The following is a 15420-nucleotide window of genomic DNA, read 5'->3' as shown; positions in this document are numbered from 1 at the left end:
CATGGATAGCATCTTCTTGTATGTCCTCATAAGGCAGAAGGGCAAGGCAGCTCTCTGGGGCCTCTTTTCTAAGGGCACTAATCCCATTCACAAGGGTGGAACTCTCATGACCTAATCACCTCCCAAAAGGCTTTGCCTTCTAATAACCATCACCTTAGTGATTAGATTTTCACATATTAATTTTAAGGAGACATGAACCATTCAGACCACATCATGAGGTAAACTTTTTGCCCCCAATATAGTAATTAATTAATCACTAACAAAGTAGGACAAGATAACAAACTACCTTAATAAATAAGTAAGAGTCACTTGGAATTAAATTAACCGCATCTCATTATGTACAAATAATTAAACAACAAAAAATTTTTAATGGTTTGTACTCTGTAACAGGGTAAAAAGAGGGAAAATACTGCCTCCTTCATTTGTTCACCTAATCCTTTTCATGGTTTAAGTTTAAATTTGTACTTATGATTAAAATACTTGGTTTAGGTCATCTTTAGAACAATATTATATAATTTGTAAGATAAGCATATTTTTCATAAAAATTAAAGGCTTTTAAGGGAATAAATTAAGTAATAATGACTATAATTTATTGAACATTTATGATATGCTGGGCTCTATGTTAAATATGTCTTATTCATTATCTAATTTTATCTTTATTCCCTTGACTTAAGATCATGGAAAACAAGACTCAGAAAGGGTCTACATACCCAAATTCTCAGAATTAGGAAATGGCTATTGCTGAATGAATTCTACCATTAGTAGAAGGAAAAAAGGAAAGCCCTCTCCTTTCAATACTGTGAACAATTTTGAAAGTTATACTTGTCTTTCCTGTTCTTTTAAGGACAGGACACTTTCAATGTCTGAGATTTTTTTTTTCTTTAGGACAGAGGTAGCTTATGGCAGATATGATATTTTCAGCTCGTTTTGAAATATGGCTTAGCTGTTATGGTCCAGATTTTTAGAGGGAGTCAGAGGCCTACAGTTTAGAGTTGTCTGAACTGTGAAAATCTGTAAGGATAATTCTGCAGGACAGTTCTTCAGGTGACCTTGAAATGATGCCATTCTCTCCCCCTTCTCGCTTGCTGTTCTCAAAAATAGCTGTTGAAGCATGGTACTGGCATAAGAACAGAGACATAGACCAATGGAACAGAACTGAGAAACCACATATAAAACTATCCTCATATAGCCATCTGATCTTTGACAAAGCAGACAAAAACATACACTAGGGAAAAGAATCCCTATTCAATAAATGGTACTGGGAAAATTGGATAGCCACATGTAGAAGACTGAAACAGGATCCATACCTCTCACCTCTCACAAAAATCAACTCACGGTAGATAACAGACTTAAATCTAAGGTATGAAACCATAAGAATTCTAGAAGAAAATTTTGGAAAAACTCTTACAGACATAATCCTGGGCAAAGAATTTATGAAGAGGAAGATCCCAAAAGCAATCATAGCAATAACAAAAATAAATAAATAGGACTCGATTAAATAAAAAAGCTATTGCACAGCCAGAGAAACTATCACTAGAGTGAATAGACAACCTACAGAATGGGAGAAAATAATTTCAAGCTATACATCCAATAAATGGCTGATAACTAGAATCTATATAGAATTTAGGGAAATCAGCAAGAAAAAAAGTAAACAACTCTGTTAAAAAGTGGGCCAAGACATGAGCAGAAACCTTTCAAAAGTAATGGCCAACAAACATATGAAAAAATATTCAAACATCTCTAATCATCAGGGAAATGCAAATCAAAACCACAATGAGATATCACGTATCTCTAGTGAGAATGGCTTTTATCAAAAAGTGCTAAAACAACAAATGTTAGTGTGGATGTGGAGAGATAAGAACACTTATACACTGTCAGTGGGACTGCAAACTACTACAAACTCTATGGTAAGTAGTATGGAGATACCTCAAAGAACTAAAAGTAGAACTACCATTTGTTCCAGCAATCCCACTACTGGGTATTTACCAAAAAGAAAAAAAAAAAAGACATTCTATAAAAAAGACATCTGGATTCGAATATTTATAGCAGCACAATTCACAATTGCAAAGATGTGGAAACAGCTTTTTCCTGTTGTGGCCTGCGCTAAGTCGCTCATGGATCTCTGAGACGCAGAGATCAAGAGCTTCTTCGTCCAGGAGAAGTCGGGACCTGGGGCTCTGTGGCCGTCACCATGCCACAAAATGAATATATTGAATTACACCGTAAATGCTATGGGTATTGTTTGGATTACCATGAGAAAAAGAGAAAAAAGGAAAGCCGAGAGGCTCATGAACGGTCGAAGAAGGCAAAGAAGATGATTGGTCTGAAGGCTAAGCTCTACCATAAGCAGCGCCATGCTGAGAAAATACAAATGAAAAAGACTATCAAGATGCATGAAAAGAGAAATATCAAACAAAAGAATGAAGAGAAGACTCCACAGGGAGCAGTACCTGCCTATCTGCTGGACAGAGAGGGGCAGTCCGAGCCAAAGTACTTTCCAATATGATTAAACAAAAAAGAAAAGAGAAAGCGGGAAAATGGGAAGTCCCTCTGCCCAAAGTTCGTGCCCAAGGAGAAACAGAAGTATTAAAAGTTATTCAAACAGGAAAGAGAAAGAAAAAGGCATGGAAGAGGATGGTTACTAAAGTCTGCTTTGTTGGAGATGGCTTTACAAGAAAACCACCTAAATATGAAAGATTCACTAGGCCAATGGGCTTACGTTTCAAGAAGGCCCATGTAACACATCCTGAACTGAAAGCTACCTTTTGCCTACCAATACTTGGTATAAAGAAGAATCCCTCATCCCCATTATATACAACTTTGGGTGTTATTACTAAAGGAACTGTCATTGAGGTCAATATGAGTGAGTTGGGCCTTGTGACACAAGGAGGCAAGGTTATCTGGGGGAAATATGCCCAGGTTACCAACAATCCTGAAAATGATGGATGTATAAATGCAGTCTTACTGGGTTGATAGCAGTTTCATACAAGTAAATTCTTATTGAAGACTACATACCAGTTGGGAAAACCACCATTACAGTGATGTTTCTGAATGCCACCAAATAGCCTTACATGTCTGCAGTCATCAAAAGAACTATTTATCAAATTGTATAAAACATTAAAATGATCCAGTTTAAAAAAGATGTGGAAACAACCCAAGTGCCTATCAATACATGAGTAGACTAATAAAATGTGGTATATGTATACCATGGAGTACTACTCAGCCATAAAAAAGATGAACTACCTATTATATTATCCTGGTTGGAGCTGGACCCATTCTTCTAAGTGAAATACTGCAAGAATGGGAAAACAAACACCATGTTGTACTCACCATCAAATTGGTACTAATTGATCAATGCTAATGTGCACATTTGGGAAGTAACATTCATAGGGTATTGGGCAGGTGGAGAGGAGACAAGGGGATGGGTAAATCCACACTTACTGGATGTGGTGTGCACTGTCTGAGGTATAGGTGCACTTGTGGGGCAATGTAAAGGAAATTTATGTAACCAAATTGTTTGTACCCCAGTAATACTCAGAAAAAGGGTAGCTATTGAATGTGCTAGGAATGCAACATCCTGAGATAAAGAGGAATTAACTGGAACAGCCTAAACTCTGCTCATAGAAACAAGATGTCCTTCAATGCTTTAGCCTAGTGAGTTATGATGACCTTGGATATGAAACCTAGAGCAAGAAGACTGCTTTCTGGAGTCCCTCAGCTGCGATGCAAGTGGGGCACATATATGCAAAAATCTGTCCACTCTGGGCAGCTTTTATGAGGCTTGGTGGACTGGATCTCTCTGAATCCTAGGATTTTTTTTGTCCCTTGATCCCTATCCGTAAGTAGTAAACCCATTTCATGTAGCTTGTGTGTGGGTGTTCTGTTTCACCAGAGTCATACTGGTTGGAAACCAGTGCACAGTGAGCTTATTTCAAAAATTTCTGCAGCCTGCATCTCTTCCCCTCATTCTGCCAGCTCCTGTCCATTCCTTCCGCCAGAGCAGCCTTCACTGGTCCATCTCCTGCAAGGCTTTATAAGGAATCACTAGCTGCTTCTTGGCATAGTTATTTCCTCCTAAGATGTAGTAGAAAACATAATATCAATTATTGTTGTTAGTTCATTGCTTTATCTTTTTGCTAGAGACAAGGTTTGTTAGCCATTAGGAATCCAAATATTCTTTTATGTAGGTTTTACTGAATAATACTGAGTTATCTTTTATTTTTAAGTTATCATCTATCTTTTACCTTAAAAACTTTATTTTAAACAAATTTATACTCAGTTTAAAATATATCAGCACCAATTATTAGCTCTAAATATGGTCATTGTGATTTTACTCTCTGCAACAGATGCCTATCCACTTCCTGCCCTCAAACCTGGGAGATGATTCTACCAAATTTTTCCAAAACAGGAGCCCCTCTACTTTTCAACATTCTACCCTTAGTAAGTGGTTATGGTTATATACAGAGTTTTAAGAATTCTCTTTCAAGTAGCAGAGCTGGAGCTTGAACTTGGTGCAGCTAATGTCAAAGCCCATATTCTTAAGCATTATCCTCTTCTGCCTCCCAGTGTGATGCTTCTTCACCAGACTCCTTAGAGTTTAGATTTTAGAACTAGGAGTTAAAGCTTTTCCTCACTAAATATAAGTAGAACTAAATAAAAAAATTATATGAATGTCCACACTTATAAAGCCTTTATTTAAATTTGTGATTGTATTTGTACACACATACAAGTAGACAGTCAAATGCAGAAGTTCTCTCCCTCTGTGCCCTGACAATATAAATTATGTATATATGTGTGTGTGTGTGTGTGTGTGTGTGTATGTGTGTGAATTAATTAGTAAAATCATTACCTGGCAGGACTTGGGAAAATGACAAAATTTTATTTGTAAAGATGCAGTTAGAAAGATTTATTTAATAAATCAGGAAATTTGTCCAAAGTTGACAATATCTTTTTAGCTCTTTTTTCCTGAGTATCCTTAGGTGAAAGTGAGGAAGTTTGTTTTTGTGGAATCTCAAGATTTTACTTCTCATCTGGCTATGCCAGCAACTAGCGGGATGATTTTAGGTGAATCATTTTTGCTTTATATTGGACAGAAAATTTTGAGAGTTGTATTACAGTGCTTTGAAGGTGACTTTGATCTCTAAACACCCATAGATTTGTGAGAATAATTATCTCTACTCTAAAACATATAAAGAAAGTCTTCTCTTTAAAGAAACCTATTATGATAGGAGCACACAACGTTTATTGACTCATTGCAACAAAGGAGAATACCATGCAGCACAACTTTGAAATAGTGACATGTTAGGGAAGTGATATGCTTTTTGTTGCTTATGGGTTGAGCTCAGAAGTTCTTAGGTTAGAATATTAGAAATGAGTGAGTGTTTGAATTGCTTGATTTCTAAAAGCAAAGGTCTATGTCAGTGAGGAAAAGGACAAAGAAAGAAGTATTATGTGAATTATAAGATGTTCTGTGGTTTTACCATAAAATTCAGGTACCATTGCTCCCATTCTCACCTATTATACCGTGTTATTCTGGGTTCTCCAGAGAAAGTTGGCAAGCTGGAGACCTGATTGTATAGTTACAGCCTGATTTTGAGTCCTCGGCCGAAGGCAGGAGAGGACTCATGTTCCTGCTTGAAGACAATCAAGAAAGAGAGAGAATTCTCTCTTGTTCTGCCTTTTGGGACTGTTTGAGGTTCAAACAGGATTTAATGAAGCCCACCTGCATTTGAAGGGATTATTCTGCCTTTCTCAGTTTACCAATTCATGTGTTATTCTCATCTGGAAAGACCCTCACAGACTCACCCAGTTTGTTTAACCAAATATCTGGGAACTCTGTGACCTAGTCAAGTTTACCCATAAAATTAATCATCACATGAAGTCATCACATGAAGACATGAATTGTTACTTGCTAATGACTATGATTCCAACACAGAACAAAGGACATAATCTATTGGTAGTTGGTGCTTAACACATGTTTGTTAAAAAGTGAATGAATGAATGGAAGAAGTCGAAAGTGGTCTAGTACAGATTAGGCTGTAGATGGGTAGCTGTGGGAGTTGAGTAGAGGTTGGTTTTTCTGCCTCCTAACAGCTTGATTTCATTATCTTTCAAGAGAAAGAAAACCTTTCAAAATTGCTCCATTTACTGTTGCTTATTTGAATAGATTTGACATTCCAAAGTTGATATTCCTTAATAGCTGTGATTAACGTATCTAAATACTTCTCCAATGACTTCTGAAGCGTTTTTCTTTTGTTTGAAGTTTTATTATAATTTAGAATGGTAGTTTTGGAGAGTCAGGTTGGTAGTTTTATTCCTACTTTTCTTGCTGATTGAAACATCATTGCATAAATGGATATCCCAGAAATGGGAGTATATTCTCCCCCAAGTGCAAGATTCAGTTCAAAGTTTCTATAATTGAGAAAACACAACTTGAAATCAATTTATGATTTAAAAATCCTGGTATGTACCATAGAAAACAAAGTCTACTCCAGGTCTACTATTAAATATAAATTGAATTTAATTTGCTTGGCCAAGCTTTTCCTTATACAACCTACAGAAGGAAATTTCAGATTAGCCCAGACCTTGTCACAAGTGTTCAGTTAAAAGTCTTAATTAATAAAGTTGTCTTAATTGGTCTGACAGAAGTAGCAATATGACCTTATCACCCAGCTACACATCTCTGATCCTGAATTTAAATTTCTACACAGGACAAATAGTAACTAGCAAATTCCTGTTTTGTTTTTTTTTAATAACATACCACATTCACAGTTATAACATTCAACGACCCAGCTCACAACTTTATCCACCAATCTAGAGTATGTTCTGGAGCTAGTTAAATTAACTTAGCTATCAAAATGCTAAGCTTGATAGCTCATTTATCTTTCTGTCTCACAACTCGACATTACAATACAGTGGTGATTGATCTTGCATCTTCCAGGTACCATATAGTATAAAAACTAAGGGAAGATTAATTAAAAGCTGTCTTACCCAGACAGGTTTTTAAATAAGTTTTAGATTTACACTATATATCAGCTGAAGCAGAAAGAGATTCTAAGACCAGGAGCTCTATAATGCCAATTGAATTTTTCTTTTATGTAGAATATGTATGCAGTGGTCCTATTGACCATTATTATTCTTTCACATGTGTTGAATACCAAAATGAGTCAGAAGACCCTGCAAAAAATGTTCTCTTGTCTCCATTCTAACTCAGCATAACATACAACACACTGTAGAGAACATGTTGCACAAATATCCATCATGCACAATCAACACTACTTAAAAGTTAATTCTATATTTTTTATTTGAATTGGGAAGTTTTGAGAGATTTTGAGTGGATGTAGAGGAAAATAACATCCCAGGACTGGGAAAAAGGATAAACCCAGGACTGGAAAAAAGGAAAAACTCAAATTTGTATACTTTATAGAGAATCTCTTATGAATTGGTGAAAAGTATCTGCACAAATAATAATAATTGTAGCTACCATTTAGTGAATTACTGTGTCACATGACTTATTTACATTATCTCCAATCTTTACAATGTTATAATTTTAAAAGGTTAAGTGTTCTTATGCCCATTTTGACAGATGAAGAAACCAGTGTCCTGAAGTGTTAATTTCCCTGGCTAAAACCCAGTTACTAGTAATCAGTAGAGTTGGGATTTACATTTTAGGTTAGTTTACTTGGTTATCAAGCCACTGCACCATGTTGCCTTCCACCTCCCTGCAAAACAGCAAGCATACTGTCATATATGCCGTAGAGAATTTTTGAAACCAATAAAGTATTTGATTCATTATAGGCTGCTTAAGCTTATGCTTATAAGAATTTGTTTATAAGAGATTATTTCTTCAATGAGATATGCCACATCTCTAAATCAGTTTTCCTCTCTGATCATCGAGTGGGTTCATTGTGGACTTTAGACCCCAAACTATTTAATAATCTTAGTGGGTGGAATTTTCTGGTTTTCATCTAAATGGTTAAGTCCCTTAACAAGAAAATCACCAAGTTCTATTTTTTCTACATTGAAAACAAATAATTGAGCTGACCTTGCAAAGCTTTAAGCTTGCAATCTTAAAGATTCTCATAGATTAACTGTAAAGGAAACACTATTTTACAGTCATCTCTCTCTTTTGCAATCATAAAGCACTCATCATTTACCATAAATGGTTATACTTAAAATATCTATAGGTTTTGATTTTTTAGAAGGAGGAAAAAAGGGAAGTCTTCTTTAGTTTTTACCCAGAAGGAAAGGAAAAGAAAATACATTGAATTCCTAATGCATAGTAAGCAATGTTGCTGACAGTCTAATTAATGTCAAATAACTCAATTTATCAAACGTGTACTGAGTATCTTCTGAATTTCAGGCACTGTGCTAGGCACTTTTTGTGAAAGCAAAGATGTTTAAGATATAGCTCTTTTCATGAAGGATCTCCCTGTGTAGCATAAGAATAAGATTATATCCACACAAAAAATAAATTGGTAAAATGATCACTCAAGGACATGATCTATGAGAAAATAATTTTCTTCAATAACCTGGACATTTGCTCTACTGGCTGATTTTTCAAGTTAGAGTATGCATGGGTTTCATGAGAGATAGTGAGTACTTCCCTCCCACAACCAGTAGGAGGATTTCTACTTAGAGACAACACTCACCAAAGTCCATGTTGCACTAAGGGAGCAGGAACAACCACAGATTGTTCTCTGAGGTAGGAAAACAGTCCCTGAGTTTCCTGTTTAGACAGAGGACTACAGGTACAGCTGTCCCTCCCCACAAGATTGCTGTACCCTAGTTGTTCAATCAAACACTAATGTAGATAGTGCTGTGAAGGGACTTTGCAGATGTGAGTGAAGTCCCAGGTCAGTTGACCTCAGGTACAAAGATTGTCTGGGTAGTCTTGACTCAATCAGGTAAGACCTTTAAAAGTAGAGCATTTTCTCTGGCAAGTAGGAACGGAGGAAGTCAGAGAGATATAAGCACAAGGATTTGATGCACCGTTGCTAGTGGAAGATGGAAAGAGCCATGTGGCAAGGAATGGAGATGGCTCTAGAAGCTGTGAGGAGCCTCCAACTGGCAACCAGCAAGGAAACGGGGAGCTCTGTACCATAATTCCAAGGAACTGGATTCTGTCAATAACATGAAAGCCTGTAAGGAAGTCTTTTTCCGGTGTCCTGCTAAGAGCCCAGCACAACTGATACATTCAGTCTTGTGATAGCCTGAGCAGAGAACCCAGTGGAGCCTACTTGGATTTCTGATGTATTGAATGGAGAGTTAATAAATGGGCATTACTTTAAGTCCCTAGGTTTGTGGTAATTTGTTACACAGCAATAGAAAGCTGATACACCATCAAAGCCCATGGAGTGGTGAACAACAAGGAGACCTCTGTGCATCTGCACTTAGGAACTGTTTATTCTCTGATGAATGGGAAAATTGAAGCCTCATTTTATGTGCTGGTCAACATGGAGTAAAAGATCCTAAACTTTGGAGGTCTCACAATCTGGATTTAAGTCCTGGCTCTCACTTCTACCTGGGACAACTCCCTTGTCTTTTTGGTTGCATTTACAAAACAGGCTTAATCTCATTTATGGAGCAGAGGCATCAGGCAGATGAAATAAGGTACTAATATATAAACTATATTAAGTTCTCAATGAAAGTAATATTATTGTTATTTAGTTCAATACTTGATTTCTAGCATTTCTTTTTAAATTATAGAGCTTTGTGGGGAAGCTCCTCATCATGATACTGATAGCTAAAGTAGTGACCTCTTATCTTAAACTTCTTAGACTTAGTGGGAATAGGTGGCAAATGTAACTTCTTTAAAATTTCCCAAACAGCAGTAAACTCCATCCATTTTCCTGTTATTGAGGATGCTTCTTGTAACTATTTGAATAGTGGTTATTTACTAGGTGCTGTTAGTCAGGATTTTATATTGTTTCTGAATTCATTTTTGAGTTTGTCTCCTGGTGGGTGGTGATAAGGGTTTATGAAGCGTGTATTTGCAGAAAGAACTATTCCTTGAATTATCATAATCAGCAGGTGTCAGTAGAATATATCTCAACACAATTTGAAAACTGAGGAAGAATACTGCAGAAAATGTTTTGTCCATCCCTACTCTGGAAATTCCCTAAGCTGTGGTCCTAAATGTGTGGTCCCAGTACTCATTTATAATATAAAATCTTGGACCCCACTCCAGACCTACCAACCTAGAAATTCTGGGTAAGGGCCCAGCAATTTGTGTTTTAAAAATGCCTTTTTGTGATGCATCTCAGGAATGAGAACAACTGCCTTAAGAGATTGGGGTAACTCCTTGTATATCCTGGAAATCTGAAGGGGAATTTTCACTTTTGCAAAATGATGAACATAACCACAGAGAATTAATGAGAAAGATTATGAATGATCCAATTCTGTAAGAGAGTGAACACAATCTCAGTTGATATGTCTCCTAAATTTTTCATGTATATTAAAATTTTGTAAAATGAATCACTGTGCAAATGTATCAAGAAATTGGTTTTTTAAAGAAAAAAATTAGGTGGCAAATTCTTTTGTAAAGTTAAAACTCTGATTTATCTGTTTTGTAAGCAGATTTTTATGTATTGAATTTTCTTAGGAGAAAGAAGATTGTATCTGGTAGTTTATGCATTAGAAATGCTTCTAAAGAAATATTTGATTAGTTGATATGGGAGTCAAAATATGCTAGGTTGTAGAAAACTGAAAAAAATTACCATTTTTACTATAAATGCTTTTAAAATGGAATTTGATACTCTTTCCATAAGTTTAATTTTCAAGGCCTTTTGTTTTTTCTTTTTTCCCTGAAGGTGGTGCAAAGAAGGGTGAAGCAGCATGGTGTACTGCTAAGTACTAACATGTGTCAGTGCACTTGGCTTTCTCAGTTATCAACTGTCTGACCTTGGGCACTTTCCTTACTCCTGGAGATTAGAAGCAGATTGTAGCCTAGCTTCTCTAGCTCACTGTTTCTCAAACTTGAGTGTGCATCAAAATCACGTGGAGAGCTGGTTAAAACGCAGATTGTCTGGGGCTGGGGCCTGAGAATAGATGCAGTAGTCCTTTGCTAGCGTCTCTGCATTAGCTAATAGTTCAATATTAGGTTGGGCTGGGGAGAGCCACCCAGGTGACTGTGTTTCATGATCCACCTATAGGAATATAGCAGGAGGCTCAGTTGCAAATTGCTTTAAGGAACCACTTAATACAAACATCTTTGTGGTCAAGAAAGAGGTTGTGCCCTCCTTCTGAATGAGAGCAGGTGACACAAGGAAGAGGTTCTTTGTAATACTTTGTCCTCCAAGGTCCCATGGATTAAATGCATGCCGAGTAATCTTTCTAACATTATTGCAGTGCAAAAGGGTTGTGTCTTTAAAAAAGGTACGTAATTGTTTCAACAAATCTATTGACGATACTGTATAATACAATAATTTCTAAAAATTGACTTACATATTGTAATTGAACATTTAAGAATTATTTTGTTTTGAGAAATCCTAATTTATTGAATTTAAATTAGCAAGAAAAAACTAGAGAAGTAAAGTTATCTGCTCCTATATAAAAGCAAATAGAGATTTTTAGGCATTGTAATATAAAAATGTAGCTTCTGTGTCTAGGGGTCTATCTGCTATACCCTTTTTATCTCTCATAATACAGTATCAAGTATACTAATAAGCAATTATCACAGCTAACATTGATTATTTACTATGTACCAGGCACTGTTGTAAGTACTTTATTAATTTATATATCCTTTTATTGTATAATTTTGTTTTCTTCATTTTTATCTGACAAATAGAAATTGAATATTTATGGTGTACAACAGGATGTTTTGAAATATGCACACATTGTGGAATGTCTAAATCAAGCTAATTAACATTTGCATTACCTCAAATACTTATCATTTTCTTATATAATTCATTTCATCTTCATGAGAACCCTTCTATGTAAGTACTAGTATTATTGCTGAGGTAAGTGGGCTTCAGTTATTAGCCCAAGATCACAGTGGTGGTAAATGACAGAGCCATGGTTCAAGTTCAGGTGTCTTTCTGGAGAGCTCAGGTTTAAACTCCTGTGCTACATTGGCTATTAGAACAGAATGGTTTCTGGCCTGGTTTTCTGTCCTGAGTCTATCTCCAGGGAACCAGTGCAACTTACACAAAGTCCAGTTTTCCTGGCCTGTGCCCACACGTCAAACCTTTCCCACAGCACCCCTACCTACCAACTAACAATACCTAACATCTGTACAGTACTTATCATATTATCTTATTTAACTGACTTCTTTTTGCCTTGGAACTTTTTTCCCTATTGGGAAACTCTTCACCCCAAATCTGTGTGTAAACCAGGCCCTCTGCCCCAGTGGTGTCCAGGGCAAATAAGAAGGAGCCATTATCTTCTATGTTTCTCTGCTACCCTTGGCACCTTCTCACTTTACCTTGGCTATTATCCACTGCATTATTATACTGTTTACCAGATTCTCTTTTAACCACATCAGAGTAATCTGGTTCAACTTCTCTGTACAAAGTTGTGACTTATTTTTCAGTTGCCATGGACTCCCAGGATGAAAGTCACATAACCTGAGCATGAACCAAGCATGCAACACCAGGCGGAACCTAAGCACTCAGACGGAGGAACAGGTACTGAATTAAAAGGCAGACATGGCATGGCAGGATCCAGGATCCAATCAGATCAAGCCCTGATGTCACCCTCCCCATGGCATGGTCCAGTCAGAGCATACCACCTGGCCTTACCTCATTGCAAGATCCAATCATATCATGCTTCATTACCATATGCTTATAAAACCTGACCCAGCCCCTCAGCTCAGGTGGACATATTTGAGTGTTTCTTCCTGTCTCCTTGCCACTTGACTTGTAATAAAGTTCATTTCTCAGAACGTGATGCCATGGTATTGGCTTCTATGCACATCAGGCATAGAATGGGCAGTGATCACTCAGTAACACTCTGAGTCTTAACTGCCTATTTCCAACTTTCATGCTGGCCTTTTGGACATGAAGATTAAAGTCAGCTCCCCTCATCTGCCTCTTGGTCTTTGGTAAAGACTTTGTTTGGATTTACCTACTGTCTCTTCTGGGCCATTTCAGGTCACTATCCACACTGGACCCAATTCTGGTCTATCATGGTCCCACATGAGCAGGGAGGAGGGCAATGAGATGAAAATTTAGAGTCTCATTCAAACAAAGTTTTTAATAACATCACCTCCTTTACATGAGCATTTTAATGGTGGCTTTGCCATGATCCATTCATTTGTTTCAGACAGAAAACAGGCTTTAGTAAGATCCAGTTATAGGCATGTTTCCCAATGCCCCTCAATTCACACCTATTGCAGCATGCATTAGGTGTGGCTGAGGCTGACTCCTATTGTATATATATATATATATATTTAATTAATGGAAAGTGGAAACAATCTAACATCACAATTTAAATGGTGTTTTATTGAATTAATTTTTCCTGTAGGAGTTCTCTGACAGATGGAACAAAACTGGCCTAGCAGCGACATAGCAGCCTTTTCTAAAACCCTTCAAGTCAGATGCTCACAAAACCTGGAAAAGCAAACGATTGACAAATTACATCCAAAGTTCCAATCTCCTTTGTTTGTTCAGGTCATTCAGGATATCATTATCACGTTAATGGAATTTTCTTATTTCTATTTGCAGGTCTTTTTGTATGCACATTGTAATCTGATTTGAAAGGAAAGGGGATGAAGCCTTCCTTCATTTTCATCTTTTCTGAAAGCTCAGCTTCATGTGTTGTGTTAACAGATTTATTGGCTATCATGAAAAAGATGCCCTTTGCATTTTCATTTCTCCTGCCCCTAATTTTCTGACTTCTATTTTTTAAAAATTCTTATTTTATCAATTGGTTGGTACTTATCCATATTATGGTATGAGCTTAGGCTAGAAGATTCTATAGGTCCCTGTAGTCAAAGTGAGGTAGGAAGTGAAAGCTAAACCCTGGTTTCTGAGTGTTTGGAGATAACTCAGGCAAAAGACACCTTTAATTTTAACTGTATTTAAATGTGTGCCTCCTCACTCCATCAGAGTAGTTAAATTGACTGTAAGCATAGTCCCAGGTTCACTGCCAAAGAACTTAATTCTTCATTTGATTTTACCCAGAGAGAACATTTTTATAGCATCGTGATTCAGGGATGATAATTTCATTCGCAAATGGTGTGTTTTAGGCAGTAAACAAATATTACTTTTTAGACTCCAAAGATAAGTTTAGGTGAGGCTCAAATCATGTAGTGGTAAATCCAGGGCCCAATTTCAAACAGGTTGACTGTGTTTCTTTATGGTGCAATATGACTGTGTCAGGATGTGCAAATTTTATCCCGTGCTAGCAATGATAAGGAGGAGCAACAACCTTAACAAGAGTTGATCAAAGGTCCCAATCAAATACTGTGTCTGCAGTCTTGGAGAATTATGGCTAATATAACAGATCTTATAGAAAATCTTTTTATTTCTGTGAATTTCACTAAATCAGAGAATTTCCTTGCTACTTTATTTGGTTCCCTTCCTCCCATAAGTAATTATTCTTTATTTTAAGTGACAGAATCACTTTAATTTTGCATTTTTCATCTTTATATAGACCTTGGCAAAGATGAATCTGTCCGAATATTCTGGATACCTGGCACCTGTGTTTCAGGATTGTAAATGGGCTATAGCAGGTAGCTTGCCTTTCTCTTGCCTTCTAAATTCATTTGAATGTAAATTTTGTAATAAAAGGGTATCTCCTAGCACCTTTTCAGTCCTTACTGAAGACAATGAGAACTGTGCTCAGAGTTGATCTTTATCCATCAATAAACTCACTATTGCCCTCTTGAAACTTAGGGAATCTCTGACACTGTGAGAAAAAAATTGCAATAAAAAAAATTCATCCATTGTTAATTCCTCCTCTTGTCCATTTTCTTCAATGTACTCCTGTCTTTCCTCTCATAGCCTGTAATCTCTTTCCTCTTCTCTTTCTTTACTTATTTGATCATCTCTGAGTTTCCTTTTTAAAAAAACACTTCTTGTCTGTGTACTTTTCCTGTACCTTTTAGGTTAGTGCCTCTTTTCTTTGGGTCCCAACTTCCATCTCCACCTTCCTCCCTTTCTCTTAAAAAGGAGAGATGGTTTTACTTTTGTAGTCTGGAGTGAACTGGATTGAGTTTAAGGCTTCACTTAAAATTGATGCCCTGCCCCTGCCCAACAAGCAGATAAATCTACTGCCATTTGACCAGCCTATTATTCTTTATGTGTGCATACCACATAAATGAAATCATGTGTGCACACACGTATGTATGTGCGTATACTGGGGGAATAGCAAGGAGGGAAAGTAGCTTGACAGAACCATATCCCCAGGGACACCAGATAAATGGGTCAGAGTCAATGGGGTAGTTACTGGGCCTAGTCTAACATGTTTATTTTGCTC

General features: G+C 36.8%; 1 pseudogene; it reads left to right on the top strand.

Moving 5' to 3' along the window:
• The first annotated feature begins 1035 nt into the window (after positions 1-1035).
• LOC105879936 (ribosome biogenesis protein NSA2 homolog pseudogene) lies at positions 1036-3126 on the top strand (annotated as a pseudogene).
• Positions 3127-15420: the final 12294 nt, after the last annotated feature.

Source organism: Microcebus murinus, chromosome 1 (genome assembly GCF_040939455.1).
Source record: "Microcebus murinus isolate Inina chromosome 1, M.murinus_Inina_mat1.0, whole genome shotgun sequence".
Classification (NCBI taxonomy): Eukaryota; Metazoa; Chordata; class Mammalia; order Primates; family Cheirogaleidae; genus Microcebus; species Microcebus murinus.
Note: the sequence above shows the minus strand (reverse complement) of the source record. Positions and strands in the feature narration are given on the sequence as shown.